Consider the following 19,839-nt stretch of genomic DNA (forward strand, 5'->3'; position numbering starts at 1 on the left):
AAACGGTCACCTAGCCAATCTAAAAAAGGCATTATTAGGTACAATCAACAGAATTTTTCGCTTACCTGATTAAACCTACGAATAACTTATTTCTAAATTCTCTATATAATTTCACAACATTGCAATTTACCAGTGGAAAAAAGAAAATTTTTCCGTAAAACAAAAGGGTTAGAAAGAAAAGAGGTTTACTAGAAAACGAGCAAAAATACAAAAGAAATAATAAAATATATAAAAAAAAATACGAAAAAAATTAAAAAAATTTTTATCTTTATTATACAAAAATTAAATAAATTAATTAATAATAAAATAAAAAAGAAGTAATAAAAATATGTCTCTAAACCAATCTTTTAAATCAAACTAATCTATAATAATATAATTACTGAGAAGTTGTTGGGTGAAAATTATCTCTTTCCCACTAAAAATTACTCAAATGCTTTGTTAATAAATAACAAAAACAATGCTTTGTGTCCGCGTACCTACAACTGGTTATCGACAATTCAAAGCAAAAAGAGTATATCAACTGAGAAAAAAAAGTTTTAAGCTCAATTCACACACATAATTAGCTGGACCTAAATATCTAAGCAAAGAACAAACGGCGAAGGAGGGACTCGTAGCTTGCCCCCTTCCTCCCGCTATCCTGAGTCATCTTAAATTTGTAGCACTTTTTATTAAAATTATCAAATCAAACTTATTTTTTTTATCATCCCCCCTCCCAAAGAAACATTTTCATTGCTGCCCCCTACAAATAACTGCATGCGGATGTTACCTGGTCAGTGCGTGATATCATTTTCAACCAATCACGATTTGTTTTCTCTTCTTCCCACTGTCTGTATTTCTAACGGTTTAAAATGATTATGTCTGGGTGGACACGTGTGAGGATGAAGTTAAAGCTACTTAAGGCGGTTTGAAAATTCGACAGTATATCCATTGTTCTTATAAGCACTAATCTTTTTCATACTTATGTGAAGGGGGGGGGGCATCCTCAGATGCCTCTTAAAATGCAAAAGAATTTCCTTAAACCTTCAAAATGCGGCAAAAGCTATTTGAGTATGAAAAGTTCTATTTTCCAAATATTTCTACAAGCAAACAGAATTTTAACCTATTGGGTGGAATAAAGGCTAGACAAATCAATACGCAGGTAAAAGGTAAAGAATACAACATTGGATTTTGCAGTCCCTATCGGCGGTGCTGATCTCCGTTTCTTGGCCCTTCAGCCAGGAAGTCTTATGGGGGGTTGGGGGTCAACCATCCTGTACTTTCGCACACCCTTTCTGTTTAACTTCCCCAGATTTCTCCGGGTACCTATTTTAAAAAAGGTAAAGGTAAAGGATGCGGCACTAGACCCTTAAGGTCCAAAGCGACGGTTGTCGAGCTGGGTCGACTCTGGCTGAGCTTACTCAGTCACACAAACTGACCCCCGTCCCAAACCAAATAACTGGTTAAACTAGGATTCAAACTCTCGCCTTCTCGAACGAAAAATCTTAAATCTAGCGCACCAATCCACTTGGCTTAGACGGCTATGATATGACTTAGACAAACACAAACCTATAAGAAGGGGAGGACTGAGCCCCCTTGAATTCACATAACATTTGAAATTTTTCCCATTTAATTTACCAGATTTTTTCGACTATTCGATTTATTTAAAAAAAAATGCTTGGCAGTGTCTGCGTTCACTATCTACAACCCTTACCTCTTGTGGGCGGGATTTGTTTTTCATGAAATACGGTGATGATATGATCGTACTGGATCGTTCTAAAGCTAGCCTAATTAAATCTTTTAATTCCCTTTCTAGTATGTTCAAAGACAGAGGCCTTTCTATTAGTATTGAAAATGTCAATATTTCCCATTGATGGTTAAAACTTGGCTGAACTAATTTCCAACATCAGTATTTCATTTCTGCTTTCGATACCGTCGTCGATCTGGGGCTACATTATAGTGCTTCAGCTCGAGATTCGAAGTCAAGGCTAAACTTAAATTCTGAAGAAAAAGTAAGAAATTTATTTGGTTCAACAACATAGCTGCGTGGTATATATAACCGTGATATTTAAGGTTCTCTATTTAATGCAGTTACCCCTCCCCCATGTTCTCCATACCCCTTCTTTTTCGCGATTTTAAAATCCACGATTTTTCTTTCATTCGCGCTTGCTATTTTAAATATTGTAAATTTTCACAAACCAAGACCAAGACCCTCCAAACCAAGACCAAAAACCAAGACCTTGGTTTTTTTAAAGCCAAGACCCTAAAGCGAAGTCCCTGGACTTAGTAATCGTTTCTTTTTAAGGAGGAATCTGTTGTTTCGGTTTACAGCCTATAAGTCCAGTTTTTCCAAGGTTTTTAAACAATTGGATTATATTTCCTCTTCTTTCAAACCTGATTTCAAAAAAGAAGCGTATCAAGGTACTTTACATCCGCACAATAATTACAGGCGTCACGAAATAAACCCGTGCCAAGACAAAATTACTGAAAACCCGTGGCTATTATCATACCATAGAGTAGTACCCTCTCTTCATTCTGGCTTTTATGCATTTTAAGCGATTTTTTCTGTTATAACGTTAATAAACCCAGAATTGTTTAGACTTTCAAGAATGAACATCAATACATATTAAACTGTCAATCTAAATTCTTGGGGGGAAAATGGCAGTCACCCCTCAATAATTTGAAAAAAAATTGTTATATAGTCCATACCCCTTGACTCTCCGGATGTGGAATCCCCTTGGCTTTTATGCATGTTAAGCGATTTTATAACCTTAATAGTTTATAACGTTAGTTATAAAATATTTATTTAACTGTCAATCTACATTCTTTTCAGTAATCTTGTTTATTTCCCTTTTTTTTGGGGGGTGATTTCCCTTCTTTTTTTTGTTGATAATATGACAAATAAAAACACATAGCTCAAAATAAAAATTGTTTTCAGTAAAGCGTAAATGACGTTCTGGTTTTAAAAGGCATAGAGGGCGTTAGCCCCACTTCTGTTTGTGGTGATTCCTGTTCGTTTTAGGTTTCAACTTATTATATATTGGAATTACTATTCACTACTATCCATTTGCTTATTGTTAATGATTTATGCTCGTTTTAAACTTGAATTTTTGTTTGACTTTATTTCTGCTCGTCTTTGGTTTAATGTAGCACTATTTTTCTTTTTTTCTATTTTTCTATTTTTCTTCCAAAAAGTCCTTTTGTGGAGCTGTTTACTGTTTTTGTTTACTGTTTACTGTTTTGTGGAGCTGTTTACTGTTTACTGTTACTGTTTTTCAGTAACTTATTGTAATTAATTTTTTTACCCCTAATCAGGTACCGCTATTTTACGTCCTTATACAATGATCAGATTTGGGGAAGAGGATGTGTAAAATATAAAGTCACATACCTCTCTGTCTTGTGATGAGGAAATAATAGCTAATGACCAAGAAGGTTGTGCAAAAAGACGCGGAAATGATGATTAAGATGAAAGCATATCCATCAAGACGCCCAACTTTCCATGGTAAAGGGATTGGTGGCAAAGGAGGAGGCACTGGACAAGACGCTTCGCAGTCAACGCATGAACAAGCAGAAGCTTCTGCCTAAATAAAAAACAAACGATATTCACCTGTGTAAACTTTAGATAAACAACATAATATTTTATGAGATTCCGAAATTCATAAACTTCATACAGTTCAATTTGTATCAAACTGATTAGAAATAATTGAACAAAAATTTAGCAAAACACGTAAAAATTAAAAGCTAAGACGGAAATTAAAATAACAAAAACAACATCAAAAATAATAATACAAAAAAAACTTCCTAATCAAAAACGTAAAAAACTATGCTTCCAATCAAAGACAAAAAAAAGAAAAAAGAAATAAATATAGGAACAGAATACTGACAAGAAACGGAACACTGGAGGATTTAAATCACCAAGGACATTAAAATAAAAAAATTTTGCCCCTAGACCCATCTTAGGTCTATTCATTCTTAAAGACCTAGATTTTATAAGATTTTCTTTTTTTTAAATTATTCGGTTTCTAGGGCAGTACTATATTTTTTTCAGCGTTGACAGGTTGAGGAGTAAAAACATAAAGGCAAAACTGATTAGTCAAACTTGAAAACATTGCCTCCCCCTCCCCCCCGTAAAATTCAACGGATAGCAATCTTATGGTTCCCAAGAATAACTATGTTTTCAAATGGAAGCTGTTTGATTTCATATGTTCTTAGCTTATTTTTTTTATTTTTTTTTTTGTAAGACATACATGACTGTGTAAATCTCCATTAACCATGTGGCAACATTGTTTTAAACTTGTCCGTTACGCTGACTTGTTTTTCCTATCAACCTTATTATATTGTTGTTTTTTTTTTTTTTTTTTTTCGAAGTGGCCCACCTGGGCTTGTGTAAATTGTTGGGAATAAATCTTATTTCCAATCAGATCTTGTTTTCACTGTCCTTGGTACTTTAAAGAGATCACATCTTTAGGTCTGCGAAATCTGGTGGACAACTGGCTGTTAACTGTGACTGGGAGAAAACACATGATACTATTAAGCCGCTAGGAGGATTACTCAAAATAGGTATGGATGACCTTGATAATTTTTGTAGGCTAAGTGTTTCATTGTCTTTTGTTTACAATGTTAAGATGTTCAATTCTTTCTAAATAGTTGTTGTTATTTTGCTTGTTGCCATGGTCCTGTGGCTTTTAACAATAAATATTAGATGCAATGCAGGGCCTGTTAGAACTATTACTACTACTACTACTACTACTACTACTACTACTACTACTACTACTACTACTAACAACTCGCCGCCGCACCAAGTTGCCCGAGGCCAACACAGCACGCACTTCCTTCATCCCAATCTATTCAAAGCCTCCCTCATTACACTCTCGCAGAAAGCTCTCATTTCCTTTAAATCTTTCTTTATGACATCCTCCCACCTCAAACGAGGACGACCTGCTTTCCGTTTAGCCCTAGATGGTAGGCCAAACTGAAATACCATCTTAGATCTTGATTATATGCGAGTTTTCATTTAGTTTGCATTTATAGCGTTTGTTCTTTCGTTCTTCTCTCACTTTTTTGTGAGAGAAAAACACGCCTTTTCGGAAAAGGGCAGGTAGAGTCAAGAGCAGGTGAGAATTTCTGAAGAAATAAAACAGCCATTATGTCCATTTTTTACCTTTTTTGTGATTTCGGCTTTTAAACTCAGGTTACAACTGAAAATCCTGCTATTTAAATTTTCTGAGTCAAGTAAAGGACCGCCTTCTAAACCCGTTTGTATTGATCAAAGAATAACATCATTTATTTTTTTTCACAGCATGTTCTCTTATGCAGAGCTAATTTAAGTTTTTTGTCTCACAAAATAGAGGTTTCGGTTAGCCTCCTTGTATTTATAGCGTTTGTGTTTTTTCGTCCTTCTCTTACTTTTTTTTATATTTTAGTGTAAGCTAAGAAATTGCAACAGTGCACAAAATTAAGGACCCGCCGATACACACAATTCTACGCACAAATGTGCACGCACAATTCTTCAGGAATAGGAAATTCTACTTGAAAGACAGATCACACGACCTAAAACAGCCACACACGCTCCTCCTCCATCCAAATCTTTTCAATTAAATTCAATATTAATTGAGTTCAGTATTCAAAAAAGCAATGTTATAATTTCTTAGCTTACACTAATGTATAAGAAATATTGAGAGAAGAACAAAAAACACAAACGCTATAAATACAAGGAGGCTAACCGAAACCTCGATTTCGTGAAACTAAAAACTCCAAATTGTAAAACCAAACTCAGAGAAAATTTTGATCGCGAGTTTCTTCGCGAATTGATGGAATATAGCACCGTCGCTTTTACTCACATTTATATGAATATTCAGCTCCTAAAGGACCCCCCCGGACTGGATTTGACACAGTTTTTAATTACTTTTATGGAGAAAAGGGTAATTAATATTCTATCCAGCGCCCATTCTGAAAGCACAGGATCGTTCAATGACCACAGCTCAGGTTACTTAACTCTAATTCATATCAATCACCATTCATAGTTGCTTCATTTCTGCCACCGTTTTTAATAAAAGCCAACAAAGCAAAAACAAAACAATGACTTCATGTGGGAGTAGCAGTACAACAGGAATACCCCGAGGATGTTCACCAAACAAAGCAATGACTTCATGTGGGAGTAGCAGTAAAACAGGAATACCCCGAGGATGCTCACCATCCCGGATTCAGCGATTTTGCTTACTAATAAACATGCTAAGAAAGTTATCAAATATAATATTTTGAGAAGCCAAATAAAAGTTTTGGTAGTTTACTTCCCGAGACAATCGTAGCGGATGTCTTATTTTATATATATATATATATATATATATATATATATATATATATATATATATATATATATATATATATATATATACCAGGGCCTTGGGGAGCAGTCAGTCTCAGCTCAGAAAATAAGAGAGGAGGGTTGGGCTAATCACCTATTCCCGTAAAAAAAACTGTGATTTTTGAATAGAAAACGCACACTTTCGGATGTGGTTTTAGGCTTTCGATTCTGTGCGCAGCAAATCGTTTATGGAGAATACTACAGCACTATGGGCTTCCAGACGTGATTCTTATTACAATTGTTGCTTTACATAATGACGAGCTGAAGACCGACGGTGGAGACCTGACTGATAGGATCTGGATCCACTACAGTATATGACAAGGCTGTATCATCTCTCCTGTGCTCTCCACGATCCTCATTGACTATGTACTCTGGATATAGTCACTTTGTTGGAAAAATACAGTGAATGAGAGCCACACTATCTTCGATAGTGATTTTGCTGATAACACTGCGCTCCTTTCTCACCTAAGGGAGACCTTACAGCAGAACATCACAGCAGATACGATAAGGCTGTATCATCTCTCTCCTGTGCTCTCCACGATCCTCATTGACTATGTACTCTGGATATAGTCACTTTGTTGGAAAAATACAGTGAATGAGAGCCGCACTATCTTCGATAGTGATTTTGCTGATAACATTGCGCTCCTTTCTCACCTAAGGGAGACCTTACAGCAGAACATCACAGCAGATACGATAAGGCTGTATCATCTCTCCTATGTTCTTCACGATCCTCATTGACTACATACTCCAGATATAGTCACTTTGTTGGAAGAATACACTGTATGAGAGCTGCACTATCTTCGATAGCGATTTTGCTGATGACATTGCGCTCCTCTCTGCTCTAAGGGAACATAGAGCAGAACATCACAGAGCTCACAAAAAGCCAGAAGAGTTGGACTGGCAATCAGTACAAAAAAAGGAATGCGCAACAATGTTAATTCAATGCCAGGCCAGCCACTGAATGTCAGTTCTGATAAGCAAGGAAATGTCACAGAATTTAAGCAATTTGGAAGCCTCATAATTATGGTGGAAGTCTTGAGCGCGAGATCATTACATTCATTACGTCTGCAGGTAATACTTTTACCAAACTAGGTAAGGTCTGGAAAAACTCTGCATAATCGCTAAAGCTCAAACTCAGACTAAATAGCAATGTCCTCTCTGTACTAATCAATGGATGGGCATTGACAAAACAGCTTGAAAACAAATACAAGGTTTCGAAAACAGTTGCCTCCGGTGCATTCTGGGTATCGGCATGTCTGATAGGATTAGGAACACCTTCATATGTGAAAAAAAAACCCATTATAGTTGAGATAATACGAAGTAGTAGGTGGTGGTATTGGGGACATAGGGTCCGTATGGGCCAAGGGAGGCTCCCCTTGGCTTGGCTTTATGGTCTTGGGTTCCCCTCGACATTAGAAGTCGTGGACGGCAAAAAGCGTCACTTATCTGATTCCTAGAGAGGGGAGCTACACTGGTGGGTACATCTCTGCTTCACCCTGTGGCCGAAAACTCTTCAGAGGTCGTCGTGGAGAGGCACCGTTGTCGCCTTATGCACCAGCCGGCGTGGGAGGAACTAAGTCTAAGTATACAGAACATACGAGAAACCATCTAGGTGAAGGAAGTGTTTTATAAGCAATATTTATTTATTATTTATATATATATATATATATATATATATATATATATATATATATATATATATATATATATATATATATATATATATATATATATATATATATATATATATATATATATATGAATACAGAGGAAGTAATTAATAGAAAAAAAAAGAAAAAAAAACATAATTAGAGAAAATAGTTTAAGGGGTAAACTAGTTCCGGTGCCTCTCGCTTCTTTTTAGCACCACAACAGCAGGATTAGCAACTTCATACAGACGTTTTCTTAGTAAAACTGTCTTTGATACTCGAAAGAAATGAATTCGTTTCGAAAAAAAACATAAGAATAATAACCAGCAGCACACCGGAGATTTAACGTACTAATTCGTCAGGGTCCCATAGGTAAAACAAAATTGGGATTAGATTCCTCTCTGAGAGGGACGGCGCATGTGCCATGCCCCCCCCCCCTACACTTCGACGCGCTACTAAAAATACATACACATGAAAAATATAATAAACTAAGACAAAAAAAGCATTGAATACTTACAGTGATTGCTTGATTGCAGGGTATTAGTTCGGGATTAAATTCGATTATATTTTCTGGTCTATCTGATTCATCTTTGACAAAATGATAGTGTATTTCGAATGGAGCAAAACCAGGTGTAACAGGGTTATCACTTGATAGTCCAAAGGAGCTCAATAGCCTAAAAAGAAAACAATTTCAGATTATACAATTATACTTTAATAGCTAAGTAGAGCAATTACGAAGGGGGATGAAAATTTCAAGTCCATAAATTCTGGTTTGTAACTTAAAAAATGTTGCTCCTATCCCCCCATATGAATTCAAGTGTATGTGTTCTGCTCAAGAGTTCGGTATTTAATAAAACCAAACCCCAAGAAAATTGTCCAACTTTGAGCAACTGAAAGTTAGCACTAATTTGTTATCCTTAATTAGTAAAGGAAAAGCAGTTCCAGTAATTTCGGGGTTTTTGCTCCTTGTGTTTTCTTTTTAGGTTTGCTTTGGAATTTTTCATCGTTCCAAAATGGAAACAAATCCATTAACTTCTTTTTAGATTTTTAAATATTTTCTTTGTATTTCGACTTAGACTCGAATAGTATAGTATAATATTGATAGTATTAATAATAGAATAGTATAATACTGGCATACTAATGAACTGAGAGGGAGTATTCATATATATATATATATATATATATATATATATATATATATATATATATATATATATATATATATATATATATATATATATATATATATATATATATATATATATATCAGGACGTTATTCAAAACGTTATATCAAGACAATATTCGACATTTTAGCAGCTAAATTTAGAATTCAATCTGTTACAGTGGTTGGTTTTCCATTGAATTATCTTTTGCTTATGTGAGTATATGTTGTGTGTCTCTTATTCTAAGTTTACTACTTCAAATTATTCTAAGTTTACAACTTCAAGCCCACAGAAAAAAACATCTAATATTCTATTCCTAAATTTCAGCACAGTATAGATATTAAACAGTAGTGACAATTTGATTAAGAAATAAGACACATCAAATTGCGCGAAAGGGGAAGCTTCTCTTTGCATCACAGCAATAGCTTCTGTTGCTACCACAGCATAAACATTGAAATAGGCAGAGTCATAAAGAGATGTGTGTGACAGATGTGTCCCAAAGAACTTTGATGTAGAGTATATGATTTTTCGCGACTATTTAATATTTATGCTGTGAATTTGAGTCTGTGCTTTCTAATGACAGCTCCATGATACTAATATAGTAAATTCAAAATCAAGTTCCATAATTTGATCTATAGCCAAACGAAAACAAATTGAAGATCGTTGATGAGAGTCTAGAAATACCCGATACATGTAAATTCTTGGCAATCATGGTAAGTATAAGATCATTATGATATGAATATGAATAGTATGAATCGTCGCTGACTACATCATCTAATTAGTGGAGCCCTAACTAACCTAATTAGTTAGGTTAGGTTTTACGCTTAGACAGCTCCAAGGTACCTCCACAAGAAGCAGCTGCTTGAATGACATGTGTCATACTCATAGGTTACGTGGATTAATAATTTACTTTTTTATTTTATTTCTTACTAGCAACTACCACTATTACTAACAAATCACCACAACACCTGAGGTTGGCCTCACCTAACCTAACCTGAGGCCAACATAGTAATACACGCTCATCCTCCATCCCAACCTATCCAAAGCCTCCCTCTTTACACCCTCCAAGGAATTTCCCAATTGCCTTAAATCTTTCCTTGCGACTTCCTCCTATCCCAGTCGAGGAAAACCTTCCTTCCATTTAGCCCAAGACGGTCGGCCAGAAAGGACAATCCTTCGCAATATGTCATCTTTCATTCGCAGAACGTGTCCTATGCCTCTCAACCTTTTTTTTTTCACTATAGCCCTAGATAGCGGGATTGCACCACACTTTTCATACAGCCTACAGTTTGAAATACGGTCAGTCAGTCGGGTTGAAACATTTCAAGCTGAACAAAATATTTCATGTTAACTTTGGCCTGATTTAGCCACATTTTGGCTTTTATTATCCGTTGGAGTAATGACATGTTTTATACCATTCTAAGACACCATTACCAAAACATTCAGTTGAAGGCAGAATTTGCAGAAAACATTCGTCCCATCAAATTAAGAAACTAAAGCAAGAAATAAAGCATGATGAGAATAGTTACTGAAAGAAAGAGGCACAGACAGTGAGAAGAAGAGAAAAAAGAAGAGATTAATATAGAGGAGATGCAGAATAACGGGACTAAAATACAGAAAACAAACTAGTAGGGGAAAAGCTCTCGAAAGACATCCAAAGCGTACTTTAAATTAGCACTGGCCGCTGAGGTTAAGCTAAGAGCGATGTTGCGCTAAAACCGAGCAAAAATAGCAACATTAGTGGGAATACGATATAATTGTCAAAAATTAATGAGTTTCTAAAGTAGAAGCCCAATTGGTACTTACGTATTATAGCAACCACATCTAAGAAATTAAGTTAGGTTAATCCCAATAAAATATACCAAAACCTGACGAAAATATAATACTTTAGTAAATAAAATTATCAAAACTACAACAGAGAATTATGGAAAGCAGGCAGTCCAGAACGCATTATATTAAACACCTAACCTTACCAAGTCTATATATTAAATATTTAATTAAAATACATCTTCATAGTACTTTATCTCACTCAGGCTAAGTTGATTATCTCCAAGTGCACACAAAGAAACCAGTTTTACGACAGATCAAGAACAACAGTATGGTATCTATAATACGTAAGTACCACCCATTTTTTGCGATAGTACAGCCATCTAACATGAAACCCAGCAAGGATCATCAACAATTCCAATCCCACGGGAAATCTACTCGAGGGAGGCCACGCTTTAGATGAGCTTTCATTTAAAAAATCGAAAAGATTAGGAATCCTCCCTTAGATTTTGAAGATAACCTTTTGAGGGAATGAGTATGTATAAATTGATAAAAAGCGAAATTGCCCTCCCCCGCAGTCATATTTAGAAAAATACATTGTTTTTACCTTCTTTAAATTAAATGAAAAATATTTTTCCCCTACATTTTCTTAAATTGGTACCCCCTGTTTATCCTCTTCCCTCACCCTGATATAAATTCATTCTACTTTCGTTAGTAGTTCCCAAATTTGAAACTTCATAACAAAGTAACTATAACCATCAAGAAAAAAAGTTCTAGGTTTTACTAGATCTTAAACCAAAATATTTATGTTGCAATGGGACGATTAATAGGAATCAGTAATAGATAAATGCAGGAACCTGGACCATTGAAAAATATTCAAATTACTTCTAATTTTGAGCATATTTTATGTTGAATTCACCTATTTTTGGATTTTGACAAAATCAACCCTCTACAAAAAGTGATCAATATAAGCGACTCGCGTTGCATACATGCTTCCACAAAAAAAACAATCATTTTGAAAAAATTAAAGTAGAAAGTTTTTCAAACAGTTCATGGTAATGAACTGTAGTAAGGAACGACTCGGCTCAATAGTAACCGAAACTCTAAAAAACGGGATTTTTATAACAATAGTTACATCAAAAGAATTGCATTTTAAAGTTGATTTTAAATATATAAGTTTCATTAAGTTTAGACTTACCATCAAAAGTTGCGAGCCTGATAAAATATGCCTTAAAAGTTATAGAATCTTAACGAAAATCACTCCATCAGATTCAGTGTATCAGAGGACCTTGCAATAGAAATTTCAAGCTCCTATTTACAAAAATGTAGAATTTTCAATTTTTGCCACAAGACAGATCACGGATGCGTGTTTATTTGTTTGTTTTTTTTGTTGTTGTTTTTTTTTCCCCAGGGGTGATCGTAGCGACTCATTGGTCCTAGAATGTCGAGTGAGGGCACATTCTAATGGAAATTAAAAGTTTTAGTGCCCTTTTTAAGAGACCAAAAAAATTGGAGGGCACCTAGGCCCCCTCCCACGCTCATGTTTTTCCCAAAGTCACCGGATCAAAATTCTGAGATAGCCATTTTATTTAAAATAGTCAAAAAACCTAATAACCATGTCTTTGGGGACGACTTACTCCCCCACAGTCCCCATTGGAGGGTTGCAAGTAACAAACTTTGACCAGTGTCTATACATAGTAATGGTTATTAGGAAGTGTACAGACACTTTCAGGGGGATTGCTTTGGCTGGAGGAGGGGAAGAGGGGAGGGGGTGTGCGGGGGGAACTTTCCATGGAGGAATTGTCATGGGGGAAGAAAATTTCCATGAAGGGGGCGTAGGATTTTTTAGTTTTTTCTAAAAGAACAATGAAAAAATAAATATGAAAAAGTTTCTTCAACCGAAAGTAAGGACCAGCATTAAAACTTAAAACGAACAGAAATTATTGCGCATATGAGGGGTTCACCTCCTCCTAATGCCTTGCTCTTTACGCTAAAGTAATTTATTAATTGCAACTATTTATTCTACGGCCTTTGTGATTCAGGGATCATTCTTAAGGAATCAGGAAAAAATTTAAGCTTAAGTGTAAAGAGCAAGGTATTGACGAGGGGGTGAACCCCTCATATACGTAATAAAAACATACGAATATAGAAGTTCGTTACAAAAGTTAATTCGTAAGTTACGTATTTACTAATAAAAACGTTCGTAAAAAATTAAAAGTTCTAGTTGCCTTTATAAATAATCAAAAAATTGGAGGGTAACTAGGCCTACTCCCCCGCTTTTTTCTCAAAATCGTCCGATCAAAACTATGAGAAAGCCATTTAGCCATAAAAATAAATTAACATGCAAATTTCGTTTTAATTATTCATGTTTGGAGAGCCAAAATCAAAACATGCATTAATTCAAAAACGTTCAGAAATTAAATAAAAAACAGGTTTTTTTAACTGAAAGTAAGGAGCAATATTAAAACTTAAAACAAACAGAAATTACTCCGTATATGAAAGGGGCAGTTCCCTCCTCAACACCCCGCTCTTTACGCTAAAGTTTGACTCTTTCCTCAACTCTACTTTTTAAAACAGTAAAAAAATAGCGTAAAGAGCGGGGCGTTGAGGAAGGAACAGCACCTTTCATATATGGAGTAATTTCTGTTCGTTTTAAGTTTTAATATTGCTCCTTACTTTCAGTTAAAAAAACCTGTTTTTTTTATTTAATAAAACTAAACATCATTCTAAATCTTTTAATAGTTTAAAAAAGTTGGGCTTTCATAGCTATGGAATAAGCGTCAAAAGCGTAATAATCGTTAAATTTATCAAAACGTTAATTTATCAAACGTTTATTTATCAAACGTTTATTTTAATCATGTTAATTTATCAAACGTTAATCGTTAAATTTATCAAAGCGTTATTTATCAAAAAGCTATTGAAATAATAAATAAGTCTTCAATTCTAAAATAAATTACCAACGACATAAATAACAATGAATTTTCTTTTTATCATCGAATTCCATAAATGCAGAAAATTATGATAAAACATGTTGGCCTCAAAAAAGGGCAACGAACTGTTATTATTTTAGGGAAATATGCTTACCTTCAATCAAAGACTTGCCAAAAGTCCAAGAAATAAGTATTTTTGCATAACAGACGAATATTTAAGACAGTGACGTAAGCAGAGTAAATGTTTTCGACTCATAAAATCGTAACAAAATGAATATAAACAAATTTTGTGTGCACTTTTTAATTTTTTTTTTTGTGTGCCCCCTCCCAAATGAATGCGGCCTTAGCCTCCGCCCCCTCCTCCCAAAAATCTTAACGTTTGCCGAAGTTCTAGGCAGTTATTGTTTCAATTATCAAAAACACTTTTTTAATCATCCCCCCCCAAAAAAAAATTAAGATGGCAAAATCAGTTTGTGGGGAAGGAAGAACTATCTACCTATTATTAATGACACTTCCCTACTACAAAGGTCTTTGCACCGGCCCTGTGGCTGCCTGGATTCAATCCCCGGCAACATATCTCCAGGCAAAATAAATTCACCACAGGGACACAGGACCGAAACAGAAAAAATCCATCGATCCTAATACCAATCAAACTAATTTCATTAAAATTTAATAGAACAGCTGATTAATAAAAATATAATAATAAAACTAATAAATATAATAAAAATATATATATATAATATAATGAAATATAATAAAAATATATAATAATATAAAAAATATAATAAAAACTAATAAAAAATATAGTAATAAAACACCTCTTGAAGATAACTCTATATAGCATTAATATCAGTTACCTGTACGGGTTGCACAGACTTGACCATGGCATGCACATTAGATAGATAGCCTTGCTATTCGTATTTGGGTTTGTCACATCTTTGCATGAGTCGTACATTCCAACAGCATATGCATCGGACACGTACAAATCCAAATCCTTGATTAACGTATTATTGTCTGAAAAATATAAGTATATGATCATCATGAATTCATATTTGATGTTTTCATTACTTAATTCTGTCTTTCTTTATTTCCATCTGATTTCGCTCTAGGTCAATCTCGCCAAGTTACGTCGTTCTGAGGGTGAGGGGGACTGACCCCTCTAGATTATGAATAATACCTTTTCCAGTATTTTCACTGTAAAAGAACTATAAAAAAACAACGAAAATACCCCCTAGATTTTAAAAAGTAAATTTCGCCCCACTCCCCTCCCCTTTGTGAATTGGCCCTTTTGCGGTGAAAGTACAATTTACATAAACCCTATTATACTATTATAATCTTGAGCCCTACATTACCCCTATTACACCAATCTTACACAAAATTTCAGTTCTTGGTGTATTTTCTTGCACTGTTGAACTTCATTAAGATAGTTTACTAAATGTAGGCCACTCTTCCCCACCTGGTCTAAATCTCTGAGTGCCACTTGTTCCTCATGGCGCACTTCCACCACTCCACGTCTCTTTGCACTAAGCAACGCAAACAACCACCACGTGTGAAACATAAATTGGTGTAAACCATTGTTGGATGTAGGCGACCCTTCGACTATTCGAGAGGAATACTAAATTATTTGATCTGGAGAAAGTTATTGCTCCAATTATCATCGACTTCGAACTTTTTGATTAGAGTTTTTAATTGGTTAAAAATTTATTCACAGTTCAATTTCATTTGGAATTAGAAATTTTGAGATTCTAGCCTATCTCAAAGCATTTTATTTGTCTCTTAGCTTCGTATTTTCATCATTCTCTCTAAGACAGTTTTTTTTTTCTTTTGTTCAAGGAAGCGAAAACCAAAATATCCTTAGAGACTCATTGAAGCCCTTTTGAGGACTAATAAGCTCTTAAGGTTTCCTACAATGAAATAATAAAGTTATGGGTGATAATTTTCTCTCTATAAATAGAGTCATTTTAAATAACTACATTCACCGATATACTATGATTATATAAACGCAACAAAAATGTTCATGATAGAGATTTTAAACAGTTTCAAGTGATAAGATATACAATTAAAACAATTTTTAAACAAACTTAGCTAAGTTCTTAATGTTCTTTTACTCTCCGTTAAATAATATCACCACGCAAGCATAAAAACATAAGTGAGTAGTACCACGGGAACCAATCAGGGGAAGGCGAGAGGCAACCCTATACATTTTCGGCCCCTCCCTAGATTTTGAAAAATAGCGTTTTTGGCTTGTTCACTGAGAAAAAATTACCCTCCCTCCCTTTGGATTTTGAAAAATCGTATTTTTTGTATGTTCGTTAAAAAGAAAATCCTCTTCACCCTCCCATCCACTCCCTTTATTTTCATGAATTGATGCCCTTGAACAGCAAACCATACTATAGCCAAGATCAATAGGCTACTAGTGACAGGGAAGAAAATTTTCCAGTGGTAATTCCATGGAATAATTTAGGAACCAACTAGGACTTAGATCTTTAAAAAAAATCACTGCATTTAGTTTCCTACCACTCAGGGACCCAAAATTCCATTCCTCGGTAAGCCTTTTAAGTCAATCCTCTATATTTAGACACACAAAGAAAAAAAAAACAAAGTCTTTAATATCTTTTTCGCTGGATGATAAGTGCACTAATATCAAAATTACTGATACATCTTCTTTTCCGATATTTTCGATTTTATTTTTTCTTATTATTTTTTTATTTTTAATGGTCTTTACTTTTTAGTTTTGTGTTAACTAAATTTCTTTATTTAATTTTTTTTTGAATTATTGATCCAAGCAGGTAAGATAAATGCATAAACACAATATCACAAATTCCTTGAGATTGATTGCTAGAGCTTTAAATTGACTTTTTTTCATTTAAACATTTCTAAGACGTTTCACGTGTAGATATTTTCAAAGATGTCTAGCGGCTTTTAAACATCAAAAGAACAGCGTTGTAACTTCCGACAGAGATCGCCTTAGTTGCGAGGGGATTTTCATCCCCTCGAACCCTCAGCCTAATTTTTTTTTTCGTTCTTTTATTTATACGTTTTTAAGAAGTTTCGTGTTTAGGTATTTTCAAAGATGTGTAGTAACTTTTTAAAACTAAACATTAAATGAGAAAATTACTTGCAAGAAAGTAAAGAGCAGCGCTAAAATTTACGACGAATAAAAGTCACCATGATTATGAGTTGCTGTGCTTTCTACCCCCCTCAACCTCTCCCTCTTTACACTAAAGCTAAACTTATATTGTAATTAAATCAAGAAGACATGTTTTCAATGTTGTACTCTTTTATCATATTATTTTCAAATTTTTGGTTTGGAAAGGTAATAGTGCAAAAATACCCCGGAATATTAATTCAATTACTAATTAATCACAAAATTATAATTGATAATAATTAATAAATTAATTAGTAACAAATTATTTATCCTCGAATTATTAATAAATACTAATGAAATTATCGATGGACAACAGGCTCTGCAAAGGGCTGTCTCGACCCTTCCGGGGTAACTGCAAGACTGGGGATCTTGCGATCAACTCTATTCCCACTTAAGGAGTGGCGCCCCTCCAGGAAATTATAGCCAAGTAAACGACACAGCATTCGCACAGGATTTTGAGCAATGGATATTTCTTCTGGGTTTGGTCTGTTTTGGTTAGCGTTTTCGGGCTGAAAAACCTCTTCCTAGCTAATTTTACTACTATGGGTTGCCTCCCTGTAGTAGCATAATATTTGTTGGCATAAATATATAATGGATCGGAAGTAATAAGCTTGAGACTATCTGTGCAGGATTTCGACTCTTGTTGATAGAAGAGCTGAAAACCATGTTGTGACCAAGATGGGCCCAGGATTGCACAAAGACTCTATTCTACTGGAGGTCCTGGGAACTTCTTGCTGTCCGGTTTTAAGCCAGCTTAACCGCTTCGGTGTAATCTTGAGAAGATGTGTTGGACCCTACCTCCACTGGTAGCCGGGACTATTGCTATTCCTGAGGCCAAAATAATTTTAATAATTTAAAAAACATGAAAGTTGGAACTCGGAATGTGACAACGTTAAAAAAAGACTATCGTGTCGACATTTTGACGGACGAATTCATACGTTTCGAACTGGACTTTCAAAGGAGAAAATCATATCCCAGGGGTAGGTAGCATGAAATTAGGTGATATAAAAATTGTTTACTCAGACAGGAAGGATGGGGTACATAGACAGGGAGTAGGACTCATGATGAATAAGGAAGCTGCTAAGTCTTGTTTAGGCTGGGAGGGCATTAGTAGTAGAATATTAATCGCTCATTTTATGACTAAAACGTTCAGGATATAGGCCTAAGTTATAATACACGCCCTGTAGAACCGCCCGACGGAGATACTAGTGACTCAGATGAATTTTACTTATGGTTACAGGAGCAAATAGACAGGGTCCCAGGTAGAAACACGGTGAGGAAATTTTAACGCCCAAGTCGGTAGAAATAGGGGTATGGTATTCACAAGATGGTAAGACAGCAAACCTTATTGATTATGTTATTGCAAAACGAAGACTGGCCGGATCAATAAAAGATACTAGGGTATATAGGTGTGCTGTTATTGATGTTAAAAGTAAACCCACCATCTGGTAGTGTCTAGGGTAAATTTAAAGACGAAATTTCGAAGGGGTAGCTACCTCCAGGGAAGTTATGACGTTGGCAGACTCCAGGATGAGAATTTGAGAAAAACTTTCCAGGAACAGTTGAATACTAGCTTGAGAGTTTAAAATTTGACAATGTGGAAGATGGATGGAATAACTATAGGAAAACAATTTGGGAAGTTGCTGATGGTGTCTTTGGGAAGAAAGTTAGGACCATACCTAGGAATATTAGTGAAAAAGCTTATGTTTAATTGAGAGAAGGGGCATGTACACGAATTATCTGAGTGATAGATCATATGAAAACAAAAGGAATGTAAAGAAAGTGGAGAAAGCATTAAAATATGAACTACGGAGATGTGAAGTGGAGATTATGGATAAAATTGCCGAGGACCTGGAAGATGCAGCTAGACGCTATAATAGTAAAATGTTGTACTGACATGTTAATATACTGAGAGGGACTAGTCAATCTGGGCTTGCCCCAGTTAAAGATAGGAATGGGGCCACAATTAGTGATAAGGAAAGAGTCAAATAGAGATGGGCAGAACATTTTGAGAATGTACTAAACCGAGAGAGAGTTGCAGGAAAACATATAGAGGAAAATGAAAAAGTTTGTCATGCGTTGGATGTGAAGGAAGATTTGTTTTGTGAGGAAGAATTAGCGAGATTACTAAAAGAATTAAAAAATAATAAGCTCCAGGTACTGATAGTGTGGTAAATGAGTTTCTTAAATATGGCGGCTCTGAGGTTACTGGGTATTATGAATTTGGTTTTTGAAAAAGGGGAAGTACCTACAGATTTTAGAAAAACCTTAATCAAACCACTGTACAAAAAGGTAATAAGAGTGAGTGTGGTAATTATCGAGGCATTAGTGTGGTCTCTGTAGGTAGTAAATTACTTACTAATATGATAAATTTTAGACTAAGAGATGATGTAGACAAAGTTTTAAGAGAAGAACAGTGCGGTTTTAAAAAGGTAGAATATGTATCGACTAAATTCTCACTCTTAGGTTAATAATTGAGAAGTACCTTCGTTGTCAACGTCCCGCTCTTTACGCTAAAGTTTGACTCTTTCTCTCAACTCTACTTTTTAAAACAGTAAAAAACTTTACCGTAAAGAGCGAGACGTTGATGAGGAAGCAGCCCCTTTCATATACGAAGTAATTTTTGTTCGTTTTAAGTTTTAATATCGCTCCTTACTTTCAGTTAAAAAAAACTTGTTTTTTTATTTAATTTCTGAACGTTTTTGAATCAATGCATGTTTTGATTTTGGCTCTCCACAGAGGAATAATTAAAACGAAATTTGCATTCTTTTTTTGGCTAAATGGCTTTCTCATGGTTTTGATCGAATGATTTTGAGAAAAAAAGGAGTGGGGGAGGAAGTC

At 34.9% G+C, this 19,839-nt stretch overlaps 1 pseudogene; it reads right to left on the reverse strand.

Annotated features, from left to right (window-relative positions):
• Window positions 1-19,839, reverse strand: part of LOC136037737 (NPC intracellular cholesterol transporter 1-like) — a 131,246-nt pseudogene that overhangs the window by 88,966 nt on the left and 22,441 nt on the right.

This window comes from Artemia franciscana, chromosome 17 (genome assembly GCF_032884065.1).
Source record: "Artemia franciscana chromosome 17, ASM3288406v1, whole genome shotgun sequence".
Classification (NCBI taxonomy): Eukaryota; Metazoa; Arthropoda; class Branchiopoda; order Anostraca; family Artemiidae; genus Artemia; species Artemia franciscana.